Source organism: Cupressus sempervirens, chromosome 8 (genome assembly GCF_028749045.1).
Source record: "Cupressus sempervirens isolate cs-2001-9-10 chromosome 8, ASM2874904v1, whole genome shotgun sequence".
Classification (NCBI taxonomy): Eukaryota; Viridiplantae; Streptophyta; class Pinopsida; order Cupressales; family Cupressaceae; genus Cupressus; species Cupressus sempervirens.
The window spans coordinates 449,333,772-449,350,381 of NC_143125.1; positions in this window are offsets into that span (position 1 = coordinate 449,333,772).

The window sequence follows — 16,610 nt, forward strand, 5'->3', positions numbered from 1 at the left end:
AAAGTAAATATTATATTAATGATTGTGCATTATTTTAATATTTTCTCACATAGGAGTTCGCAAATTCTCAAGAATTGTCATGTAGACAACACAAGAGTTTGCACTCTAAGTATGCACTAGTTGTCTACACTTAGGAGTTAGCATTTTATTTGAGCACATGATGTCTACAACCTTATGACTCATCTAGAAGGTTGGAGAAGACTCATGTCAGGTTGTCATGCTTATCTTCTAGTTGTTTCTAGAGACACTCTATGCATCTTAGAGGCCTTTAAATTGAGGCTCTCCTAGTGTGTTTGGAAAAGCTAAAAATGGAAGCTTCAAAGCTTACATGCATTTGAGAAGCTCATATGCTTCTACATGCTCATATGTTTCTACATGCTCCTATGCTTCTTCAAGTACTTCTAATCACGTTGGAATTTCAGTTGGTTTGGATCTTGGAGGAATTGCATATGAGAAGAAGGAAGGGACTTTCTATGGACATCTGAGGCATGGAAAATTAGCATCAGTGTCCAGGTGCACTTGTGATAATCACATATTTCCTTTGCACTCTTTCTCTTCTTGTCCTCATCGTGTCTGTTATATGTGTTTGAATACTCTTTTTGATTGAATCTATAATTTTAAATTGGAATCTAGATATGTATGGTTGCAAAAAAAAAATAGAAAACCCTAGATCCAATTTAGGAAAAAAATTAGTTCTAAATTGGGTTTGGGTTCGAATTGTATTGGAATCAAAGATTTGATTAGACAAGGGTTTGTATTTTAAAACCTATTAGACAAATTAATAGGTAAATCTGAGGAACGATTATTATAAATAATTTAGAGACTATTATTTTTTTTTTTTTTTTAAATCCTTAATTTAAGGAGTTAGAAGACCCTTTTTATTTGAAACTAGTATATGTTCTTATTTTATATATATATTATATTGTAATGCTTTAATTCTGCGTGTATATACACACACACACACACACACACACACACACACACACACACACACACACACACACACACACACACACACACACACACACACACACACACACACACACACATATACATATACATATACAATCGCGATTAAAAAAATGCGATGGGAAAACCTTTGTTAGAATCTGAAACGCATTTGTTAAAAATGTTATAAAAAAAAATTAATACAAAATAAATTTGGAGAGGGGCGGATATATCCACCCCCTACCCCCACCTGCTTTCATTAGTTGGTGTTGGCGGTCGCCTATACCCACTGACGCAGGTACTGCGACTGCCGTCGCAGGCCCTACGTCAGAGGCCAGGGCCGCACGGCTTGTCCGTGCCATGTAGGGAATTTAAAATTCGCTTAAAAATAAACACTCTCCCAAGAAATTTTTTAAGTTTGGCATGTTAATATATTAAGTTGTGTTTTATAATATTAATTGTAAATTTGATTTTTATTAAATATTATATGTATATATATGTGTGTATATATATATATATATAATTAATATTGTAATTCAATTTTGAAACTATAATGAAGTATTGGATATTAATTGTTATTTATATATATATATATGATTATATATACATATATATATGTATATATATATGTATATATATATACATATATGTATATATAATCATATATATATGTATATATGTATATATGTATATAGATGTATATATATATATATATACATATATATATATATATATATATATATATATATATATTAATAAAATTTTATTTAAGATTATTGAAATCTCAATAAAGCAATATAGTTAGAATTTAATAATTATTTAATTAGTCTAAAGACTAATAAGAATGTTCAAAATGAATGGGAAAGATCGTAGATAGAGCTGATGGAAAGAGATAGAGAATGGATGACTTTTAATATTAATTATTTAATGTATATTAAATATTATTTAATATATATTAAATAAATTAAGAAATGGTAATTTTAAATGAAGAGACTGTAATGATAATGGATTAATTGACATGGAGTCATTGTTATGACATTACTATAAGTAGAATTGTTATGTTATGTATTATTAGATAACTTATCGATATACCTTAATGGTGATTAGAGTTAGCCAATGAAGTTTTATGTAAAGGTTCTCTAGATCGATTATTTATAGTTGTGATGAGTTTATCATTTATTAATGTTGGTTGGGTGTAGCAAATTATTAATAAATAATAGTATAATGATCTAAATGATTATTGATAATACAGATTAATTAAGGAAACATCAGTATTCATATAAGAATGACAAATTTTGTCATTACAAAGTTATTATTAAGATTTTCAATATAGCTTGTTATTAAATATTAACAAGTTATTATTATTGAATTATGAATATGAATATTTGTGTATTGGATTATGACTGACTTTAACATACAAATTATAGTTAGTTAATAGTCAACTGATATTTATTGGATTGTTGGTATGGTTGTATAATTATAAATTAAATCAATTAACTAGAGTTAATTGGATTTAACTATGTTATGTAATAGAAATTTATTTGATATAATTCTTTTAACGAGATTGCAAATTATCTATATCGAAGTTGACAAGTCGTACTCTCATGACTTGAATAATGACCTTAGATGTTTTAATAGTGAGACTTAATAATATTTAATTGAGAATTATTAGAATGTTAATAGGTCATGGATGGTGTATCTATGTTAATTGATTGATTAAATTGATCATTTTAATAAAGTTATAATCTTCTTATTCGAAGACTAGTAATTGGCTCTCTTATAATTTAGATGAATAATGATCCTTGATTTATGTTATAAGTTGAAGTAACATTAAGAAGAGTCATTCAATTTGTAACATTGATCTTAGCAAAATAAAGTGAATGATTTTATTAAGTGTTAAATGATTTAATATTTATCCTTTAGCTATTCTTAGAATATTATTTTAATGATGGAAAGAATAATGGTATCAGGGTAAACAAACAGGCTGACAAGTAACTCAAATGGTAAATCTTATACACTTGAAGTATACTTGAAACGAAAACTGAAGCTCTACACTTAATTCAACTATGTGATATTAGTAAACCAAAACATGTGTTTGCATTGTGTATTCTATATGCTTCTTATTTTGGGTTTTGGGTTGACTAGATTGTTGACCAATCTTAGGTTGTTACCAGAGGCTCGAGGGTTATGCGAATGTGATGGCATGTTGATCTTATTTGGTCTCAATCTTTATAAACTCAACCATGGTTATGTGATGGAATGCTCTATGAGATGTTTGTAATTATTGTTTGTTATAGTTGAGATTCTTATGAATGAGACACTTGAGCTAATCATTTTTGAGTCATCGATCAGTTATCCTCAGTTTATTTTCTAGTCACCATGATGAGACTGAAATGTTATTTTATGATGTCATGTTGTTACATGTTTTGACTCAACCATTTTGGAGTCTTCGATCAGAATGATTTTGAGATATTCTTGGTTGCTTGTTGAGAACCAATGGATATTATGATTTATTTTGAGATATATTTTGGTTATTGAGAACCAATGGATACTTCTGATTATTAGTGATGCCTTCAGTTGCCAATAGAGAATTTTTGTGGTTATGATTTTCTATGGATGCTTTTCAGATGCTCATGGAGATTTGATGATTCTTATTGTGGATATTTGATGCTTTTATCATGGTTATTTGATGATTCTTTTTATGGATTATCTTTTGGTATTTTTATAATCGCTTGTATAGGACTGTGGTGATTTTATGATTCCATGAGCTTAGGGTAGGTTATCTACTTGTAGTGTCGAGAAGTGGCTTGCAATGGGGGCCGAGGCCCTAAGTGGCTGCCAGGGTAACTCATTGTAAGTTTGGTTAATAATTGATAACATTTACACACTAAATGGGGATTAAATGAACTTAAAAAGATAATTATTTTGATGTTCTTGCCCATGCCTTGAGTGCTTGTACAGACTAGGATGGGAGTAGAGAGAACGCATGGTTGCGACCTTGCATTTTGTAGTATGCCTCGTCAGTATGAGAGGATACTAGTGGCTGCATGAGATCATGTCTTTGTGTGCCTCTGGGAATTAGATTTCAGTTTTGTGTTTGGAACCCTTGAGTTAGTATACTTTTAGGATTCTTGGACTTGTAGATATTTTTCCTATGTGATTTTTGATATCCTGTTTGGGACTTGAGATAATCTCCTCAGCATGGTGGGAGTGGACCACTTAGGTTCCACGCGGTTGGGTGGTAGTGTATTTCCACTCTTATCATTTGAGATCCGTTCGAGACACCATGGCTGATGCATTCTTGGTTGGTATTTATCTTCATTTTGTTCTTGGATCATTATGATTGATAATATACCTTATGATGGATGTATGTACTGGTATGTACCCTTACATTGATGATTTGCATATGTTAGATGATGATATCTTATGCTTTACTTTGCATGTTAGATTACTTTCTGCATATGATATAGTATATGTTAGGAGTGACATTCCTACTGTGTTTATAGCTGATGATCTCTTCGGTGCTTTGGAATGTTACACACGGAAGGATGGCTAAGATCCATGATGGTCTAATGATGCTATTTACAGTTGGGAGGAACCGTGCACTTAGTTATTTATGTTTGTGATATATGGTTATCTTTTATGGTGGATGTTTATATCTTTATGATGATGATGTATCATTTATGGTTTGTGATTTCATTTACTTTAATTGCATCATGGATTAACATTGGATGATGATGTACTTTATTTACATGGATTTTTATTCTTTTAAGCCTTTCATACCTTGTAACATGTACAGCAGATGATTGAGCTAAACTAAAATGTAATTACTAAAAGGACACTTGTATATTGTTTAAAAACTTTGGATATATCATTGCTAAGGATGTGATGTTAGATGAATAGTTAATTTAGATGTGATACAACGTTAAGGGATCCTTAAAGAATGTAGCATTTTATTTATGTATGTTATGTTTACTTTCAATTAGATGTTATTATTGCTTCCGCAAATGTTATGAATGGTTTATATTTCATGTTTAAAAAAAAAAATTGTTTGGAAAACTTAGTGAAATTTTAGATTAATTCCTTGGATCCCTTGGCGGGGCATTACAAATTACATCATTGAATCTAAATTTCAACTCAAATTTGAATCTTCATTGCTTGGGGCATCCTGTTCCCATCATATGTCCTCATTTCTAGGGGCATCTTGTTCCCCTCTATCTAGAATCATTTTTATCTATCTCATCTTTCCATTTAGCTGAATATATCTTATAATAGTTTTTATCAGAGTTTGATGGACAGGTATCAGGGCAATCTAAATGTAGACTCCTAAGAATCAAGCCTCATTCTAGGAATGGTTATACAACTCATGATTAGATCATGTTATCTTTTATGCTCAGTTATCTAGGTGTTCTATCTAGATTCCTTAGGGTTAAGCTCCATTTTGGAGATAATCCTTAAAAGCTTATCAATCTAGGTATCTGGGTGTTCTATTTGGATCCCTTAGGGTTAAGCTTTGTTCTAGAGGTAATCCTTAAAAGCTTATCAGTCAAGGTATCTAGGTGTTCTATCTAGATCCCTTAGGATTAAGCTTCGTTCTAGAGACAACCCTTAAAAGCTTATCAATCTTAGGTATCTAGGTGTTCTATCTGGATTCCTTAGGGTTAAGCTCCATTTTGGAGATAATCCTTAAAAGCTTATTGATTCAGGTATTGAGGTGTTCTATCTGGATCTTTAAAGGTTAGGCTTTTTTTTGAAGAAAACCTTTTAAATGCTTATCAATTTAGGTATCTAGGTGTTCTACCTAGATTCCTTAAGATTAAAATCTAATTCTAGAGATAATCTTTAAAAGCTTATCAATTGGTCTCTGTGTCATCAATTTCAAAACCAATCTTACTTATTGATCTTCACATCATGCTTTCTAATTTTCTTTGAATCGAACGTGCTACTTGCACATTCATTCAAAGAGGGGCAAAATCTAATACCCCAAAATTGGCTCATTACCATGATCACCAATTCTAGTCTATTCTGATTAATTCTAAAGTCCTATGTCACTAAGCAATTCCAATTCTGATTTTTGCTACTTGACCTAAGTGTCAAATGTAGAAAACCCTAAATCTGCATTAATCAAGACATCAATTTAATTCCTAAGTATTGACTCGTATTAGTCACATTAAACCTATTTTATTAAGATTTAATTTAATTTGAAGTGTTTATACTTTAATTAAATTAAATCATATCCTAAGGCTAATGTACTAGGGAATTAAAATATTTAATTTAATAATTGTGCCCACTTTAATTAATTGAATTAAATTGTTCAATTAAATGGAAAAGGAATTTATGAGGTCATGTCTCACTTTATTAAATTAAATCATATCTTCAAAATCCTCTCTTCAGTTGTAAAATGGAAACTCTAAGTGAACTACCTCTTGAAATTAGAATCAATCTAGTTAACTTTCTTTCACACATATAAAAAGTTTAGTTAACTACTTATCAAACTTGGATATGAAATAGTTAGCTTCACATGCACAAGGAAGTTTCCATCTTAACTGAATATTATGTCTAATCTTAACCATTCATCAAGGTTGATCCATTCCTGGATTCTATTTAAGGGGCTCTTAATCCCTCATTACTGAGGTTAGATTTTGAGGCTATTGAATTGATGTCGAATTGAGTACTCACTTGCTTTGTAGGCTTTTACATTTCTATCACTTTAAATTATCATTTATATTAAAGAATGCATACATCTAGCTTAGTTTCTTTTATTGTTTTATAGAATAAATTTCATATCATATAGATTACTTGCACACTCATATTTTGCATAAATCCTTCATTCTAGAAAGGTCTGGTTTCCTACATCTCGTCCTGAGAGTACATAGGCAAAATCCTCCTAAATAGAAGGCAATAGATCACATTGTCAAACCTCTTGGATGAACTCTTCCATGTTCATTCTATGATGAATCCACATACAATGACCATGTTGAAGTGTAGGTGAAAGAATCGAGGCCTAATTTTCACGTATACAATTGGGTTAAATATTTGATATTTTGATATGTATTTTCCATTAATGGAAGAGTGTGGGGAATTAGGAATAACATCATTCATCAGTACCAAATTGAGTGCCTTGTATGGATCACACATTAGCATGTCATTGCCAAGACATTTATTTAACATGCATGAGAAGATAACTTATTAATGCCCTATTCCATGTGACTAGTTGTGATCAATGTTTAAGGTTAACTCAAAAGATAAACATATAGATGTGACATGTCCCTTCATTCCTAAGTTTTTTTGCCCAAAATTGTGGCCCAAAAATAGAATTTCCATTGATTCAGGATTATCCAATAGTCCTATATGATAAATATACAACAATGAAACTATGAGTGTTAAGTATGTGTGCATTTGGTCACAATTATCAATACCATCTTGTAGACAAAAATCAAAGTTTTGTTCTCTCAAAAATTAATGCAATATGTAAAAGAAAGTTGTCTTGATTACATTAATTATCATTTGGCATTGGCACATCATAACGACTCATCAAAACTTAAATTGGCTATTAATAGAATGTGAATTGAATAATAACACATTTCAATTTTTCAAGAGATTGAAAAAAATTGCCAAAAAAATATATTCCCATGACTTATAAAAGATTAGCCCAAAAATTGATACAACTTTCAAATTATTGAAAAAAAAAATGGCTAATACAATCAAATATTTACTCTTTACCAATGAGTGTAGAATGTGTGTTTAATTGCCTTATATTTTGCTCTTTTACCTTTTTCCATGTCCATGATAATGTTACCATTTGATAATGGAACCTAAATAATTAAGGGTGCTCTAGTTAATACCATAAACTCATAATAGAAACAAAGAAATAATAGGAAAAAGGGGGGAGAAATTGAAGTTGGTGGCAGAAATATGGAAAAGGAAAAAGACAAGAAGCCAAATAGCTTCTTCCCCTAGAGGGATGGTACAAAGCCAACTTTGATGGTGCCTCTAAAGGAAATCTAGGTCCCTCGAGAAGTGGTGGAATAATAAGAAATAATTTTGGTGAGGGAGTCATAGCTTTTTCTCTTTTGTTGGGATTCCAAACTAATCATTTTGTGAAAGCCAAAGTAGCATGCCATGTGGTTAAACTGGCTTTTGAAGTTGGAATAACTAAACTTTGGTTAGAAGGGGACTCCAATAATATAATTAATTGTACAAATGGAAAATCTCTTCCTTCTTGGTTGATTGCCAATCTAATAGAAGAGACACATGACACTCTTGCAAAATTTGAGACTGTCCACGACACACATGTATTCAGAGAAGCAAATCCAGTTGTGAATTGGTTTGCCAACAAAGGTGCGGGATCTAACAAGTTGATTACATAAAAATTGGGAAAAGATATTTCAGTGGAAGCCAAGACCCTTATCAACCTAAAAAAGTTCTACGGGTGTATGGTGGAGATCTAATTGCAATAAGGAATATTAAAGGAATTTGGGAAATGAGTATGAGTCATAAAGGCTTTTTTGGTTTTCACAAGTAGCTAAGGTTATCATTGTCTTTTTGACACATTTTGTGGGTCAAAATCTTTATTACTGCTTGTATTTTTGTAAGGTGAATTATTTTGGCGCTTATCAAAGAAATAGTGCCAAAATTCTAACTGCAAAGGAGTTGTAGAGCTTGGAGTATATGAGAATTGTAGGAGCTAAATCTGAAGAGATGGTGGGAGAATGATGCAGAAAGGAGCCAGTGGAGGAATGGAGAAATAGAGGAAAAGTTTGGAAAATTTTGAAAAAGGGAGGGGTTGCAAATTACATTGCAAAACTTCATGGTTTTGATCCTGAGGTCACCAACATCATTGTGCATTTGTGGAAAAATGACAAGGTGAAGGTGAATGGTGTCTCATTTTTTATCACAGAGGAGGTTGTCATTGTAGGTACTGAGATTCCTATGGAGGGTTTCAAGTTTTACAGGGATAAAAAACTCTCAACCAATGCAGTGAAGGATTTTGTGAAGAGCACTAAAGAAATGAATGAATAGATTAAATGTGAGACATTTTATGTGACATAATCCATCAAGAAGCTTTAGAGGTATGTTTTGTGTGCTATCATTGAATATATTACTCTATACCCTAGGTGCGATCAAGTAAGAACCCATCATTTTGTTCTTCTTAATCATTTTTGCCATGATAGAAAAATGTATTTCCCCTACTTTTTATTTAACTCCATGAGTAAGGCAATCACTAGCTTTAAGAAGAAACCTACTGTCAACCCTGCTCTGCATGAGGGATTGTTGTTGCTTATCCATGAGTAATTCAAAGCTCAGATGGTTAGCAACAATCCCTCACTAGATGTGAAAGATGACAATGGTAGCTCTAGCTACTCTTCTGATTTTGATGATATATAGAGCATAAGCTTGGAGGAGGAGGGGAATGTTTCTTCTATTAAGAAAATTAAGGGTCATGTTAAGAAGTCATCCTTTGATATAACCCTAAAAAGAAAGAGCCCAGGGGACCATGGCAAAACCTCTAGTAAAGATGATATGGATTATAATGAGGATGAGGAGGACATGGCTTCTGATGATGAGGGTAGGGAGACAGAAGAGGAGATTAAAGAGGAACGTGTTGGGAAGAAATGGAAGAGGGATGATGAGAGGGTTTCTAATTAGGGGCCAAATGTTATGATTCTCCATCTCTCCCTTATTCATCTTCATTCTCATCCCAAGGAGAAGGAAAAGGATAATACTATTGGTAAAGAGGGGGAAGTGCTTATCAAAAATAGGAGAAAAGCTTGGAGGAATTTCAATGTTAGGACTGCAATGATGAGAATTTTTAGAGAAGCAATGAATCCCTAGATTCTGGTGGAAAACCAAGAACAACCCTAGCTTGAAGAGCTCATAGACCCTACTATTTTGGCCATCACTGATAATGCTAGGGAGATGGGTATGAATCTTTTGAACAATGCTTTTAATAGCATGATTGATAATTTTAGATCAATCAAGTGGCTATACCATGAGCTAGAAGAGGTCAGAGAGAAGGTTTGTCAGTTGGAGGGCAACAAGAAGAAGACAAAAAATGAGAATCAAAAGGATCAAGAGGATAGAGTCAGTCTAGCTAAGAGGAGAATTAAGAATTTTGAAAACTACAATCATAATTTGGCTAGTCAGATGATCTCTCTCCTCAATTCAATTAATGATAATATTCTCTCCTTAACCTTTATGCTCAAAGACAAAGGTCTGCTGGTAGGTGAGGATGGAAAGGACAAAGGTAGAGTTGGGTCTGATGAAGATATGGTCACTGATATCACCTTTACCAGTTTGGACCAAGAAATGGAGAAAGTCCAGGAGTAGAGGGTTGAGCAGCACTAGAAGATTTATGAGGCTATCCAGACCATGTAGGATCTCGAGAAGAAGAATGCAAAGTATCCCTCTTGTTCTATCTTTTTGTGTTTTTGTTGTTTCTCTTTTGGCTTTTGGTTCTGGCTTTTGCTAAGTTCTGTTAAAGACATTTTACTTTTCTGGCCTTTTTGTTGGCCGGTGTTGCTAGCTAGGCCTCATGCTTATTATCAGCCATTAGACTTGTTTTATTCTGGTTGGGCTTCTTTTGCTTATTTTCAGCCATGTTTATGTAACTACTTTTGGGTTTTGAGGGTCCCTATAAAACTTGTTTATCTTATCAAAAACAAAGAGACAATAGAAAATGCAAGCACAAAATATGGACTTCTTATTTGTGCCACAAATGTGGTATTATAGAATTCACAAGTACAAAATGCTAACCCACATGGGTGCCTTCATTAAAATAATCTACAAGACAAACTACGAACTATCACCTAGAGCTCTCCTAGACAATGTTTCGGCCTTTCTTAAATAGGCAATTTTATGTCCCCCAAGAAGGTTCTAGACATTTAAACTTATTATGCAGGGCTGATAGACCCTAACAATACATATAGAGTTGGCCAAATACATCTTTGATAATTATTTTAGATATTTCGGGTAGCCCAACTTTGAAAGGCCATAACTCATGAACCTTTTCTCTGATTAGCTATTATAACAACATTTTAGAAATGCTAGCTCCTAATCTATAGCCTCAAAATTGCACTTGCACCTTTCCAGCGACTTTTTGTACCTCATCTGGGCACTCTAAGGCCTCCAATGGTGAGCCTGACGATTTTTCTATAAATTTTTCCATCAAAAATGTGCAATAATTTCTCTGATACTTATGCTTGAGAAATGAGACTTTTATGGTAGGCTTACAACTCTAAAATGAACCTTCCTATAGAAAATGAGAACATTCTAAGCTCATATGACAAACTTCCTAAAAATATAAAGTTCCCATAAATAGTAACCACCCTATCTACTAGTCCTTATTCAAATAGAAAAGATTGAAAATAAAATATTTTTGGGTATGCAAGATTGTTCTTATGCCCAAGATGCTCTTGCATCAGACACCCAGGGTAATTTGATAAGTGACCTCATCACATCTTAGGTGTTCAAAGGAAAATAGAGATAGTTAACCTCCTCCTTTTCTAGCCATGATGAATGCTCAACTAGCCTCCCTTTCCACTTGATCAAATATTCTTCATAAATTTTGTTCTTGGTACTTTTTCCAATATCACTATCCAGCATCTCTCCAATCTCTTTTGTAGTCAAACTAGCTGCTAGAATACTCCACTGCGCTTCTACAACTTCATCTCCATCACCTCCTTCATGATACTCTATCAAATCTAAAATGTTAAATACTGGTGAAATATTCAATTCAGCAGGAAACTCCACTTCATAAGCATTTCTAGAATCATGCCTTTTCACTATCTTGCACGGTCCAAACTTCTTCATCTCTAGCTTATTATATGTACCCACTAGAAAATGCTCCTTTCTCAAGTGAACCATGACTTCATCTCCAATTTAAAATTTTGTATACCTCCTTTTCACATCTACCTTAGCCTTATACTATGTATTCATATTTATGATGTGCTTCCTCACCTCCTCATGGATGTTCTTCAAATGTTTAGCAAAATCTTTGGCTTCAGCACTACTTATCTTTCCTTTATCCAACTGCCTCAATTCAGAAGCATTTCTAGGACTACTCCCATATACAATCTAGAATGGTGATTTATCTTTACTCCTATTGACAAAATTATTATATGCAAATTTTTCACGTGGTAAAATCATATCCCATCCGTTTAGTTTATCTCCAACCAAGCATCTCAACTTCATAGCTTCTATCTATTCATTAGCCTATAGATGATGTGATGAACTAAACTTCAAATTTATCTTCAACTTCTTCCACAATGTATGCTAGAAATACCCAACAAATTTGGTATCTCGATCTAAAATGATACTCTTTGGAAAACCATGTAGTCTCACCACTTCTCTTAAAAACAATTCAGCCACATGAACAACATCACTAGTATATTTGCAAGGAATAAAATGTGTCATCACTAGTGAAATATTCAATTCAACAGGCAACTCCACTTCATAAGCATTTCTAAAATCATGCCTTTTCACTATCTTGCATGGTCCAAACTTCTTCATCTCTAGCTTATTATATGTACCCACTAGAAAATGCTCCTTTCTCAAGTGAACCATGACTTCATCTCCAATCTAAAATTTTGTATACCTCATTTTCACATCTACCTTAGCCTTATACTATGTATTCATCTTTATGATGTGCTTCCTCACCTCCTCATGGATGTTCTTCAAATGTTTAGCAAAATTTTTGGCTTCAACACTACTTATCTTTCATTTATCCAACTGCCTCAATTCAGAAGCATTTCTAGGACTACTCCCATATACAATCTAGAATGGTGATTTATTCGTACTCCTATTGACAGAATTATTATATGCAAATTTTTCCTATGGTAAAATCATATCCCATCCTTTTAGTTTATCTCCAACCAAGCATCTCAACTTCATAGTTTCTATCTATTCATCGGCCTATGGATGATGTGATGAACTAAACTTCAAATTTGTCTTCAACTTCTTCAACAATGTATGCTAGAAATACCCAAAAAATTTGGTATCTCAATCTGAAATGATACTCTTTGGAAAACCATGTAGTCTCACCACTTCTCTTAAAAACTTGTCCACCACCGCAAAAATATAATCATGCCCATGCTAAGTCCTTGGTATTCCAAGAACAAAATCCATGCTAAAACCCTCCCATGGCTTCTCTGATTAACAGTTGATACAACCATGCATTCTACTTCACACCTTTCGCTGCAACTATGTACAAACTTCTTTACATCTTGCTACAACTATGGCCAGTAATAATTCTCAACAACTAAAGATATGGTTTTATCTTTGCTAAAATTTCTAGCTAATCCTCCATTATGCTTCTCTTTGATGAGATTCTCTCTCATTGAACTTATAGGAATGCACAACTGGCTTCCTTTGAATAACATACTATTTTGGATCATGAAATCCAACCACTTTGTCCTATCAAGTATAATAGGTTCTATACAAGCCTTCCACAATTCACCAAAATTAGGATCATCTAGATACAAAGTACTAAGTTCCTTGAACCCAACCACCTCTATCTACATTTTTGTCAGCAAAAGTTGTATTCTACTAAGAGCATCTACAACTTTGTTAGACTTCCCACTCCTGTCTTTCAAAACAAATGTATAACTCTGCAAAAACTCAACCCACTTTAAATGCCTTTGGTTTAGTTTTCCTTGACTATTCAAATATTGTAAATCTTGATGATCAGTAAACAAAACAAACTCCTTAGGAAGAAGATAGTGTCTCCACTTCTTCAATGCTTGAACTATAGCATAAAATTCCTAATCATAAATAGAATATTTTCTTTTTGCATCATTCAACTTCTCACTAAAATAATTAACAGGTCTACCTTCTTGGTTCTTAACAGCTCATATTGCAGTACCACTAGCGTCATAGTCTACTTGAAACACCTTGTTAAAATTAGAAAGCACTAAATTAGGTTTCTTAATAACTTTCTATTTCAACATATTAAAACTCTTATCTTCTCCTACAATCCACTTAAATTCTTTCACATCCCCTCTCATTGTTTTAGTCAAGGGTCCACAAATACTGCTAAAACCTCTTATGAACTTTCTATAAAAACTAGCTAGTCCATGAAACGATCTTACCTCTATCGCACTCCTTAGAGTAGGCCATTCAAGGATAGCCTCCACTTTCTTTGCATCCATTTTTAGACCTTTTGCTAAAATTGCAAATCTTAGGTACACCAACTCCTTTACAAAACTGCACTTCTTCAGATTTATCAACAACTTTTCTTCCCTCAATGTATCAAACACCTTGTGAATATGAATCAAATGCTCCTCTACTATCTTACTAAAGATCAATATATCCTCTAGGTAAACAATGCTAAACTTACCTAGAAACTCCTTCAGTACCTCATTCATGAACCTTATGAAAGTGCTTGGTGCATTGGTTAGCCTAAAAGGCATGACTAACCAATCATATAGTCCTTCTTTGGTCTTGAAAGTAGTCCTCCACTCATCGCCTTCTCTAATATGAATTTGATGGTACCCACTCTTCATATCTATCTTTGTGAAATACTCGGCTCCACTCAAATAGTCCATAATATCATCCATCCTTGACAATGAAAATCTATACTTGATTGTGATCTTGTTGATAGCACAAGAACCTATGCACATCCTCTATTATCCATTCTTCTTTGGTGCTAATACTATTAGTACAAAACATGGACTTAAACTCTCTTGAATCAACCCCTTCTACAATAACTCATGAACTTTTTTATTCAACTCTTCGCTTTCTACTGGTGTAATTCTATGTGTTGTCTTGTTTGGAAAATTGGCTCCTGGAACCAAATCCATCTGTTGACTAATCTTCCTCATTGGGGGTAATCCATTAGGTACATTATTTGATACAATATAAAAAAATTCTCTCAACATGTCTGCAACTTCTATAGGTACTTCCTCTGCTTATTCTTTACTATCTTTTAGAATTATAGAAAAACACATATGCTCACACTTCACCTTTGAGAAACTCTTTTCTATCAACAAAACATATTCTAGAAGCACTACATACCTTTTCTTCTTTCTCCTTCAATAGCTTCAACTTATGTTTCACTACATCCTTGGTCAGAGTGTAGGTATTTGCTCACCCATCATGTGTAGCATGCATATCAAACTATCATGGCCTACCAGAAAACATATGACATATGTCCATAGGTATGATATCATAAAGTACCTCATCCTGGTAGCTTTCAATCTTGAACTTCACTAAGAATTGCTCTTTGACCATGACCTTGTGGTCATCTTGCACCCAAGCAATAGGGTATGGATGTAGGTGTTTCTACCTCTTCAGCTTCAACTTGGTGACCATCATTTCTCACACTAGATTGTCAGTACTTCCACCATCAATGATCACATCACAACACTTATCTTTACATCTAAACCTTGTGCAAAACAAGCTCCTTCTTTGACTAGGTTCATTCTCACCACTCAACAAGACTCTTTTGTTAACTAGGACTTCTCCTCTTTTAGAATCTTCAAAATGTGATGATCTGGCATCTTCATAAACATGTGCAACTTTGGCCTGGCCTTTTGTTCTTTAATCTATCCTTCCTTGGTGCCGGGTACATTCAAATGATCTATGCCCTTCTTCTCTATAGTGAAAACATTTCCCACAGAAGCCTCCTCTTCCAAATCCTTGTTCTTTGCCTCTTCCTCTCTAATCTCTATTATTTTGATCATGGAAACGATGGGAATTGTTTCATCTCTAGTTCTGATTGCTACTTCCAGCCTCATCCTTGTTTTTTTGATCATCATTATGGCCACCATAAGATTGTCTGCTAGATCTTCCACTGCAACCTCTTCTACTATTCATGTTCTCAAACTTATTGCTCAATTTCTCCTCAACTCTTAGGGAAAACTAGTATACCTCCTCAATACTATTCATTTGAACTAGACTTAACTCATCCTGAATGCTTGGCCTTAACTATTAAGATAACGGGTGACTTTCTCCTTATCAACTTTTGCATGGCCCTTTCTAATGAGAACTCAGTAGAACTCTTTGGTATACTCTTGAACAGATTTTCCCGCTTGCTTCAACCCTTGCATTTTCTTCAATAGATCAAGCTCATAATCCATGGGAATGAATTTTTGCTTCAATTTAGCTATCATATGTTCCTATCTAGTGATTTTGTCCTTTCCCTTTCTATTTCATTCCAATTGAACCTCTTGCCACCAGATCTTTGCATGTCCCTTTAGTTTTTCCTTTGCAAATTTGACCCTATTAGGATCATCAATATCTTCATACTGAAAGTACTCTTCTAGTTCATTGATCCAATCAATCAGCTCTTGTTGGTTAATATTTTCTAAAAATGCAGGAACTTCAAACTTAGGTCTTTTTCCAATCTTGAAGATGGCCCTAAAAAGCCTCTCTTCCTTTAGGTTTAGAACTACCTCTACTTCAGCATTTTCTTCTACTTTGTCCTCATCCACACTTTCATCTCTTATGGGAAGATTTATTCCTCTATGAATTTTTTCTTCCAATGCTTGCATTTGTCTTTAGAGGGCTCTAAAACCCTTAGGTGTAACACCTACAACTCTTCTACCATGCTCTCTTCTTGGAGGCATTTTCACACTTCTACTAAAGACCTCATTCAAACTACCTCGCAATTGGTGATCTATCGACACGCTCATCCCAAACCACAGTCCTAATGTGAACTGCCT